Source organism: Triticum dicoccoides, chromosome 6A (assembly GCF_002162155.2).
Source record: "Triticum dicoccoides isolate Atlit2015 ecotype Zavitan chromosome 6A, WEW_v2.0, whole genome shotgun sequence".
In the NCBI taxonomy this organism is placed as follows: domain Eukaryota; kingdom Viridiplantae; phylum Streptophyta; class Magnoliopsida; order Poales; family Poaceae; genus Triticum; species Triticum dicoccoides.
Genome location: NC_041390.1, coordinates 274,460,566 through 274,470,327, shown reverse-complemented (window position 1 = coordinate 274,470,327; position 9,762 = coordinate 274,460,566). Strand labels below are relative to the sequence as shown.

The following is a 9,762-nucleotide window of genomic DNA, read 5'->3' as shown; positions in this document are numbered from 1 at the left end:
CGTGAGTTGGCGCCAGGTGATGTTGACATAGCTCCCATGTATAGTCAGGTAGGCTGAATCTGATCCAATAGCCGCAGGGTGGGCCTGGCTAGTGACTAGGAGTCGTCCTGCAATTCGGGGCGCACCATCACCTTGGAATACAAGACATGTATAGTAGGTAGATCAAATTGTAAATCAATGGGATCTCTACCGTGTAAACCTACTTCGTCCCGTGTAACCATACTGCTCACCCAACTCTATGCTTACGCATACACACCATACGTGCAAACACACAAACCCTAGCTCTCATACAAGGCGACCATCAATACAATTCACAAAGGTAGAAAGTAGGGTGTTGCCTCTCTCTGAGGGCCTAAAATGGGGAAAATCATGTCTCATGTGCACCCTCTAGATTCTCTATACATACACTGCCCTATGTATATTATTTTTGGCTCTTTACACTGATGTTTGGCGCGCCATGTAGGGGATGTGCGCATAGATTTGTCAGATTGGATCCAGATGGGTTCCTTCATCGGTTCCGGCGTCTTCACTTTGGGCTAAGGCACCCACCTTGGCTCCCTAGACTTCGCCGCCGATCCGGTGGGGCGTCTGACCCCAACTACTGCCTTCACTGTAGGAAAGACTCTTCGCTTCAGCAGTCTGGACTTCATCGCCGACAAGATCGATAAGCTTCACTTCCGTGTTTGGGCGCCCAACCAGTCGGCGGAAACTTTAGTCAGGCGATCCCTCGAGTCTATATCTACCATGGGTATTGACTACGACGAGTCGCCCTTTTACCCATCCTACTCGACTCACAGTTTGATCTCCTACGCTCCTAATTTTTGGCCTAATTCTTCTTCTGATGATCGATTCAACCTCTGATCAAAAAGATAGACCTTGGTTCTATTTCATCTCTTCAACAAGTTTAGTAATAACATAACGGCCCTATTGTACCGATGGAGAAAAGAAAAATTGTGCCCAAGGGATGGAAAGGAAGGTAGATCAACTAGTTCTGCAAGAGATTCATGGATCAAAACCTACCAAATCCCATGAAATCAAACAATTCACTTGAAACTGACTTTGGGCTATTTGTTTTGGAAATTTTCGAGTTAGGCAAGAAAACCATAAAAAGAGGCTAGAAACGGAGGGGGTAGGGGACCCAATTTGTGACAACGCCATGGATGCATCGTCACGGGTGTCGACCTGCTGGCTCTGCCGTACTTGCCGAGGAGGGGAATGCACCATTGGCGCAACACCCGCGGTTCGCTCCCCAGCCCCTTGTACTGGCGCCGTTGGCTGCCACTGAGAGGGCCACGCCGGCCGCGCCGCATCGTTGTTGGCGTAGCCCATGAGGCTTTGGATGGCGGCACCCCACTCATCTATCTTCTCCGGAGCCGGAGGAAAGTTCAGCAACAGCTCCACCTGCGCTAGCACTTCTGCTGGTGACTTGGGCATGACTGGGCGCAAGCACTGAGATGTGGCTCGACTTCTGTGCGAGCCAGAAGGAGCTCCATCTCTGTCCTGCTGCCGTGGTCGATGCTCGCCAACAATTTGACGTGGTGGCAGGCCCTGCGCACCATGAGAACGGTGCACATGCTCCTTGCCTGGTCGTTGGCCAGGGTCGATGTCGTTGCGGGGAAGCATCCCGTGCCCATCTTGCGATGGCCTCGGCACGCGCCCCGCAGCTCCGTTGGTCTTGGATCCTATGGTGTCGTCCTTGGACGTAGCGGCGCGACCCCATGGGCCGTAGCGCCGCCTCTTGACGTAGCGATGCACGGGTGTAGGATCGAAAGTATGTCTAGAGGGGGGTGATTAGACTAAGACCAAATGAAACCTAACCTTTTCCCAATTTTAGTTGTAGGCATATTTTAGCAATTCTAGCAAGTCAAGTATCACCCTACATATGCAAATCTAAGAATGTAGCAGCGGAAAGTAAAACATCATGTAAGTAAAGGAAGGGTTTGGAGATTTCAAACGCAATGAAGACACGATGATTTTGGCGTGGTTCCGATAGGTGGTGCTATCATACGTCCATGTTGATGGAGACTTCAACCCATAGAGGGTAACGGTTGCGCGAGTCCATGGAGGGCTCCACCCACGAAGGGTCCACGAAGAAGCAACCTTGTCTACTCCACCATGGCTTTCGTCCACGAAGGACTAGCCTCACTCGGGTAGATCTTCACGAAGTAGGCGATCTCCTTGCCCTTACAAATTCCTTGATTCAACTCCAGATGATCTTGGAGGCTCCTGACACATAACCAATCTAGGAGACGCCACTCTCCAAAAGGTAATAGATGTTGTGTTGGTGATGAACTTCTTGCTTTTGTGCTTCAAATGATAGTCTCCTCAACACTCAACCTCTCTCACACAGTTTGGCTTGGGTAGGAGAAGGATTGGAGTGGAAAGCAACTTGAAGAGGCTAGAAATCAAGGTTCAAATGGTAGGAATGGAATGTTGACCCAACTCGGTGGCACCGATATGAAAATCTCGGTAAGACCGAATAGTGCAAAAGACATGACCGTTAGTGTTTTTGCTGAGACCGATTATACCATCTCGGTGAGACTAAAGTGCAATGGCTAGGGCAGAGCTGCGTTTTGGTAATTCCGATCGTTTTGTCTCGCTGATTCCGAAACGAAGCGATTTCATCACAAAAACTTGGCAAGGCCTTCTCGGTGGGACCGAGAACCAATTCGGTCAGACCAAAATGTTAAGGTTTTGGCTGTGGCAGTAGAATGATCTTCTTGGTGGGTCAGGGGTAGATAGTATCGGTGGGACCGAAATGATGATTTAGGGTTTGGACAAATGTGATTGTGGGAAATTGATTGAGGATTTTTGGAGCAATATCACTGAGCACTTTGAGCAAACAACCTCATCAACAATACCTCATCCCCTTTTAATAGTATTGGCTTTTCTAAGGGACTCAATGTGATCTTGAATCACTAAACAAAAAATGTAGTCTTAGGGTAGCCAAATTTGTTCTTCACATTTTGAGGGGTCCACACTCCATTAGTCCATGCCATGCCAATCGTTGATCTTTTTTGAAATCTATCATCAATGTTCATTAGCCATGCCAATCGTTGATCTTTTTTGAAATCTATCATCAATGTTCATTAGATCAATGACATATATGTTGTTATTAATTACCAAAACCACTCGGGGATTAGTTGCACTTTCAGCGGGTCTTGGCTTCCGGCAGAGTGAGTACGACTCTTGTCGCTGGAAGGGTGTGGAGAGCGCTCGCCACCGGCCCCTCCCGCCGGAGTCGTCTGGGTCGGCAGCTTAGAGGCAGACGGTGCACCCACTGCCGTGCTCTTCTTGGGCGCCATGGATGAAGAAGATGGCGAAACTTGCACGAGAACTGCTGGAGTAGATCCGCACAAGCGACCCCCCTACCCGGCGTGCCAAAGATGTCGGTGTACGACAATCTATGGGGCCAGCGTGGTCCCTTTGCAGTTCGGTTTGGGAGATCGATGAGCATGGAGAGCAAATCCAAGAGTTCACACACGAGGTTTTCTTAGGTCGGGCCGCCGCGGAGGCGTAAAACCCTACTCCTGCTTGTTTGGTGGATTGACTTGGGGCTCAAGTTACAAGCGCAGCTTGCCGGAAAAGCGTGAGCAAGGTGCAACTACTGTGTAAGCATGAGCAAAGTGTCGACCCGTGCCCAGGTAGCCATGGGCCTCCTTTTATAGACAAAAAGGGGTCACCATAGTGGCAACATGGTCATTACATCTTGTGAATAGTGGCCTCGATGCTATCCAACCTAATCCTGCCGGACTAGGACAAGGGCATTTAATGCACCGTGAACTGATAGCAATCCTTTGTCAAAAGGCGTCTCTCCTTTTGTGCCTTCGGCCTGGATAAGCCTATCTTGTTGACACGTCCATAAGAGGGTGTCAATAAAGTTGATCTGCACGCGACGTGCTGACGCGCGTCCTGATGATCCTCCCCAAGTCGCTCGCCCGCTCGACACCTAATCTTGACAAGCCATTAGCTGGTCGATGTGGTGGAGTGATCGAGAAGCAGGAAGGGAGAAACTTCCCGACAAGGAGCTTGCCGGGTCTTGGCTTGCCGCTATGGAGCTTGCCGGCAATTGGAATCTTGACCTTCAGTACTAACTTGGTACTTCTCGATGACCTGCTGGGAATTCTTCTTCACGGTCTTGTATGTTGAATCTTGAGTCTTGGGTTGAGTTGTCCTCCGGCAAGCCCTTGTCGTCTAAAGGGCTGCAACTGCCTATGCACAAGTCTGGGGTACTAAGGGACCCCTAATTTAGTACACCGACAGGAGATGTCGGCGGTGTGGCACCAATTGAACTCTCCGGGAGGTGATCTTTGTCGCACATGTCAGTGTTGTGTGCAGCGACAAGCTAACTGGAGGTTCATTGCCTCTACGACTTGCTCACTTGCCTCCAATTGGAGTTTGAGCATAGTCGTGCTCAGCTGTTGGCACGCCATCCTCGGCTCTCTACTCCGGAGGCCCATGCTGAGGTGCACTATGAGGAGTTGCGTCTACGCATCACGGCCTTGTTGTCGTCCTCTTCAGCAGTTCGGGCTGCCCGCACTTCACCACCACTACAAGGTGTGCCTTCTCCTACACCGGTGGTAGTAGCCTCCACTAGAGCTTTCTGCACCTACTTCTCGAAATAGGCTTTCACCCCGCTTTATAAATAAAGCAATGATCCGTACAACCAACATCCAAATCCGCGACAGAACAACGGCTGGGGCAACAACACAATCATGCCCAAAAACATAAGAGAAATAAAAAAAGCCACCTAGTGGCCGCCGACAAGCGGCCCTACGATGACGATAATCGGCGTGCTGTAGCCAGGAGCGCATCCAACATGAGGCCAAGACAATCGCGGTCGCACTGCCTAGAAAGCGTTGCCTAGAAAGCGGGTGCCAGTGCTGTAGAAAAGCAAGGAGTTTGAAGGAGTCAGACGGTCGAGTCGGAAACACCCGCTCAATCACCATTTTATCACGCGTTGTCCAAAGAGTCCACGACATGGCCGCAAAATAAGCCAAAATAAGCGGCGATGCCGCCCAGGTTGGGTAGCCCTTGTTTGGAGGAACTCCGTGAGGTCCAGGGCCACCCAGTCGGGCCCTAGTGCCTCACAGATGAACGTCCACAAGACTCGAGCCGTGGTACATGAGAATAGGATGTGAGTCCCATTCTTAGGCATCGTGCATAAGGTGCACAAGCCATCACCCGGGTCTTGCTGCTTAAGCACCCCGGTCCCCGAAGGGAGACGATCTCTAAGGAGTTGCCAAACAAAGATCTTGATCTTCAAGGGCAAAGGGGCCTTCCACAAGGGAGAAAGCCAAGGAATGGTAGGGGACCGACATAATGCCTGGTATGCGCAGTTGACGGAGAACTCTCCCACGGTGAGAGCCACCAGGACACGGTGTCCGGATAATCCGACAATACCGGCGGTAGGGCTGCCCGCAACCTAGACCACTCGATATTCTCCGCCTGCCCAAACAACCGGCGAAACCGTATATCCCAGTGCCCAGAGCGTGCAGCCGCGGAGATGAGGAGTAACGCCTCCGCGCAGATAGAAAACAGGACAGGGAATCCTACCCTGAGGGGCTTGATACCCATTCATGGGTCCAGCCAAAATTGGGTCCCATCCCCATTACCTATAGAGAAGGAGATTCCTAGACGAATGCCCTCCTTGATCCTTTGGATGGATCGCCAAAACTGGGATCCTCCTGAGCGGGAACATGCCAACAGGGGTTCACCCCTTAGGTATTTTGCTTGGATGATCTGGAACCAAAGCCCCCATCGCCTTGCATGATCCACCATACCCATCATAACATGAGCGCAACGTTCATGCGACGGGAGGCCATAATACCTAGGCCTCCCCGGTCCTTGGGCATGCAAGTGTCCGCCCACTTGACCATGTGATACTTCTGGTGGCCATTGGCTGCCTGCCAGAAGAACTAGCGAGCTCCTTATCGAACGAGCAGTGTACGCCCTTCGGTAAGATATACATCCCCATCATATACATGGGGAGGCTCGCAAGGTTAGAGCTAATAAGGACAGATTTACTCCCCTTAGAGATAAACCGTCCGCGCCACGGCTCAGCCCGTCACGCCACACGCCCTACCATCGGGTCAAATGCACTCATCAAAATCTTCGTATCAGCTATTGGCATCCCCAAGTATGTGATGGGGAACGTGGCCAGTCTACAGTTTAGGTTATTCGCAATGCGTTGTTGCTCTTCGCGGAGAATCCTAGGACTACGATTCCACTCTTATCAAAATTGATCTTCAATCCCGACATAGCCTCGAAATAAAGGAGGAGGAACTTGAGATTCACGATGTCAAGGTCCGTCCCTTCCACCATGATCATGGTGTCATCCGCATATTGGAGGTGGGTGACCCCTCCCCACGGGATCAGGTGGCCAACTACCCCCAACAGGTGGCCAGACACCCTAGCTTTATCTAGGTTGCCAGCAAAGCATCAACGACGAGGTTGAAGAGGAGGGGGGAGATCAGGTCCCTTTGCTTCACTCCTGCAGAGGACGTAAAGAATGGTCCCACATCGCCATTAATATTAATCGCCGTCCTTACGGACCGAAAGAACTGCATGATCCATGAACACCATCTGTCATCAAAGCCCCTTCGCTGAAGCGCCAACCGCAAGAATGACCAATCTAGGTGGTCGTATGCCTTCTGGAAGTCCAACTTGAGGAAGACGCCCTTATGGCCACGCGTCTTTACCTCATGGACAATCTCGTGAAGGGCTAGGATCCCATCAGGCCCCGAAGCCGACCCCGCCTTCATAGAGGCGATAGCCCTACCCACCTCTTTCGGCGAGAATGGGAGAGTCATTTCCGCATTCTCAAGGTCAGAGACTCTGTCCTTGGCTGGCCAGAAGTCCTCCGCCAAGGACACCCCGCCATGGGGTTCCGCCGTAAAGAGCTCCTTGAAGGAGTAAATGTGGGACCTAATCTCTTCCAGGTGTTCCAGGAGGGTGTCCCCCTCCCAGAGGCACGTGATAGAGCATTTCCGGCGGCGCCCATTAGCAATCGCCTGAAAGTATGCGGTATTGGCATCCCCTTCGAGGGGCCACTTCTGGCCCCCGCGGCATTGCCAGAATAGTTCTTCACCCTTGAATATCTCCATCAACGAGGATTCAAGGGCGTACTGTTGGAGCCAATCGTCGGCCGACAGACCGGCCGCATCGGCCTCCTCATCGAGGGCCTTAATCTGGTCCAACAGGGCCCCTTTACGGGCCCGGAGGTCCGCGCCAAGGTTAGCTCCCCACCCCCGCATGAATTGGCGGGCGACCTTAGTGCAGTGGTGCCATATGTCCGTGTCGCAAAAATACCATGGTGGGGAGGCTGCGGCTTCGACCCAACGATCTCGCACCATCTCGAAGAACCTCGGCTGCAACAACCAGGGTGGTTCGAAGTGGAAGCGTCTCGCTGGCGGTGGTGACCCTTCCCCTGAGGAGAACAACAGGAGCCTCCTGAACCCCTTCGCTGCACCTACTTCAAGCAGGATGGGCACATTATCATGAGAGTGCATCAAGAGGAAGAGACAGAGTCGCCATGGTAGCCATTCTCATAAGGACTCAGGAGGCTCCTTTAATTCTCGTGAGGGCTCCATTGAGAAGGTTCACCAGGAGATGTTCACCTTGCTGCTTCTGCCCCATCCTTAGGTTCTGCTGGTTAAACGTCTGGTCCACCACCACACTCTTCGTCATGTACATCGTTACCCTGGATTCTTGATTCTGGGCCTCCTTTCACATGACACCACACATACATCACCTTCGTGCTGTCAACTCATGTTACTAAACTAACTATGCAACTTCTGTTTGCTAACTCATTGATTTGGATTGTCGTGTTATTCTGGATTCCAACCCGGTTGGGATTGGTCCCCGGCGCCATGACTCTCAGCGCCTTTGGGAGCTCAACTGGTTGTGCCTTCCTTCCCGTGGGTCCTCTAGCCAGTCAGACATCACCACCCCTTTTGCTTCAACTGCCACCTCCACCACCTCCTTCGCTCAGTGACATAATCGACTGGGTCACATATGTTGCTTTTGCTTGTCTTCTTTGGTTAGGAGTGGTGTTCTAGGGTCTATCTCCGGTGATAGTTTACTAAGTTGTAGAGCTGTAAGCTTGGCAAGCACATACAACTTCCCTATCGCTCTAGTAATTCTGTTTCTCAATGACCTTTTGGACTTCTTCACTCTGATATATGGGGTCCTACCCTCTTCGTATCAAAAGGAGGTCACAAATAATATATAATTTTCATTGATGATTTTTCTCACCACACTTGGATCTACTTTATGTCATCTCATAGTTAAGTGCTTCAAATTTACAAGTCTTTCGCTACCATGGTTCACACTTAGTATGATTCCTCTGTTTGAGTTTTTCGTGCTGATTCAGCTGGTGAGTACCTATCTTGTGTGCTTCGTGGTTTTCCTTCTAAACATGGCACCTTTCCTCAGTATTCCTGTCCTGGCGCCCATGCTCAAAATGGGTGTCTGCACGCAAACATCGCCTACGAAGCTCATCTTGTTGCGCGTGGCTTCTAGCAGGAGTATGGTCATGAATATGATGAGACTTTTGCTCATGTTGCTCATATGACCACTATTCACACTCTTTTGGCTGTTGCTGTTGTTCCGCAGTGGTCCATCTCTCAATTAGATGTCAAGATGCCTTCCTGAATGGTGAACTGTGGGAAGTGGCCTATATGCAACCACCTCCTAGATGTACCGTCTCTGATGGCACTGTTTGTCACTTCTGCCCCTCACTTTATGGGCTGAAACAAGATCCTCGTGCCTGGTTTGAGCGTTTCTCCGCCGCCATCACAGATTTCTCTTCTAGTACTCATGATCCTACTCTGTTTATTCACACTCATGGTCGCACCCTTTTGCTCCTTTATGTTAATGACATGGTTATCACAGGGGATGACCACCAATTCATTGATTTTGTCAAGAAACGTCTTCCCTTGAGGGCACTTATCTCTCTCAAGAGAAGTACATCCAAGGTGTTCTCACTCGTGCTTGCCTCACTGATCAGCGCACGGTTGACACTCCTATCGATTTTGTTCTTCATCTTTGTCCTGGTGAGGGTGAACCACTTGCGGATCCCACTTGCTACTATCATCTTGTTGGGAGCCTTGTCTATCTAGGCATCACTCGTTTTGACATTTCTTATGTTGTGCAGATTCTGAGTCAGTCTGTCTCTGCTCCCACTCAACCTCACTAGTCATGTTCTCCGTGTTCTTCGTTATCTTTGTGGGACTGTGACCCGTCACCTATTCTTCTCTAGCTCTAGCTCTCCAGCTTCAGGCCTACTGTGATGTGATTTGGGCAAGCGATCACACTGATCGCCGCACTCTTTCCACCTATTATGTTTTATTGGCTCCTCTCTAATTGCCTGGAAGACCAAGAAGTAGACTGTTGTATCTCGCTCCAGTGCTGAGGCTGAGCTGCGCACTATAGCCTCCGTGATTGCAAAGATTACTTGGACGGTGGCTTTTTCAGGATTTTTGTGTTCCCACTGCTGCACTGACCCCTTTGCTCTCCGACAGCACGTGGCACTCAACATTGCCCATGATCCTGTGAAGCATGAGCTTACCAAGAACATCGGTATGTGCCCTCGCAGCCTCAACTTGCTTATTCTCTGACCCCTACATGCGTTCTCAGGTGCAAGAGAGGACTGTGGCCCTTCAGTATGTGCCCTTGGAGCTTCAGCTTGCTTATTTTCTGACGAAAGCTTAGACACGGCCACAACACGGCCACAACACAGCCTTCTCCTGTCCAAACTCA

At 50.8% G+C, this 9,762-nt stretch overlaps 1 protein-coding gene across 3 annotated transcripts in view; it reads left to right on the top strand.

The window, feature by feature from the left end:
• Positions 1–9,762, top strand: part of LOC119316772 (probable protein transport Sec1a) — a 74,269-nt gene that overhangs the window by 40,696 nt on the left and 23,811 nt on the right. The window lies entirely within an intron of this gene.